The sequence below is a fragment of the Limulus polyphemus genome, unplaced genomic scaffold (genome assembly GCF_000517525.1).
Source record: "Limulus polyphemus unplaced genomic scaffold, Limulus_polyphemus-2.1.2 Scaffold9980, whole genome shotgun sequence".
Taxonomy (NCBI): Eukaryota; Metazoa; Arthropoda; class Merostomata; order Xiphosura; family Limulidae; genus Limulus; species Limulus polyphemus.
The window spans coordinates 13,892-15,616 of record NW_013675590.1 but is presented as its reverse complement, the minus strand read 5'-3'; positions in this window follow the sequence as shown (position 1 = coordinate 15,616).

The following is a 1,725-nucleotide window of genomic DNA, read 5'->3' as shown; positions in this document are numbered from 1 at the left end:
TCACGTGCTCGACTCCAACAATACTTAGTTCAATTACGCACTCTCTGACTGCAGTTCAATTACTCAGTGTCTCGTCGCTTCGTGGCCGGTCTTATATATACAAGACTACACTATATCTAGAAAGATCACGAAAAGACGTGAAAGTTCGAGAATGACGTGGGGTGATACTAGTCACGTGACCTCGATGTCGTAACAGTATTATTTTAAGCAAAAGTATGCAACCATTCTTACTATACACACACATACACGTTTTATTGTTGGCGGTTCATTTTGAATGATTCAATAAAATGAAAAATGGAAAGTCCAGCCATTTAATTATAAGGAGGGAATTTTATTTCCTGGATACAAGTTTTGTAATTTACACGTTTTCACGAATTAACAATACAACTATATTCACAAATATCTATAGGCAGTCAATTACAAGCTCAATATTCAGGAAATTGAAGTCATAGTCAAACCAACGAATAAAATCGCTAACTCGGTAATCGATCCATCACTGTAAGAGACTCACTAGTTAATTAATTATCTCGATTCTTATACTTACACTCGCTTTTTTATACTTTAAAATAATTTCATAAACTTTAAACAAATACCAGACGTTTGAGCTATGCACTCATCAAGTGGCATCAATACTCTCTCTAGCTAAACAACAATACAAATGTCTAAGTTAAAAATAAAGCATACAGTGTATCCACATCCTGGATTCTGAAAATCTTTCATCCATCTTATTAAGTTATTACATGAAGAAAAGAGACAATAAACCTCAAGGTCCATAAGTAGAAATACAGTAACTGTTTACATTTAAGAAGAATGATGTTCGTAAATACGGACAGTGTATTCATTAAGATAACAGGTAAATACACAATCTTTTGTTAACTTTATTTTATATTACAACCATTTATTCATTAATTGTGTGAAATAAAGTACAATCAGAATTCTGATTAACAAACTAATTTAGTTATAATGAGGCTATTCTATTGAGCAACAAATTTCAGCCCTTGGCTTCTTCAAATGAGGAACTATTGGAGGGAAGGAAAACAAAACGGTCAGAGAAGGATATGGATGACAAGGAGGTTATAGTTATATGTGATTCCTTGACATGGCATGTGGATAGAATAGTCTGTGGGGTAAATAGGGAGAAAAGGGTAAAATTATGCTACCCAGGGGCACAGGTGGAGAATATAACTGACAGAGCAGGAGATATAATATAGGGGGCTAGCAGAGATGCAGTTTTGTGGTGCATGTAGGGGCTAATGATGTAGGGAAAGGTAGATCAGAGGAGCTAACTAATAAGTACAAGGGGTTGATAAAGGCATTTAAATTTTGTTAGGTTACTAGGGCTAAATGCTAGGCTTAGGTTAGTATGTAAAGATGAGCAGAATGTGTGGTTGGACTTGTGGGATCAGTTCAGTGGAAGCTTTTTTTTGGAATGGATGGTTAACAATTAAATAAAATAGGGGGCTGGCTTGTTTGCTAAGGCAATTAACTCAGCTGTAAAGGAAGCTTTAAAGTAGGACTAGACAGTAGTGAGGGACAGGAAAAACTAAATGCAAAAAGAATAAGAGGCAGAGAAAAGTTTAGCATAGGAAATTAGTATAGAAGAAGTTATAAGGATAGGCTTAATTGTTACTATTGTAATGTTAGAAATGTAACGTTTCTGCTTGTTTCCGGTAGGAATTCTTTCCGAGGATCTTCAGTGATACAAGTCCTTTCTTGATTAAACCA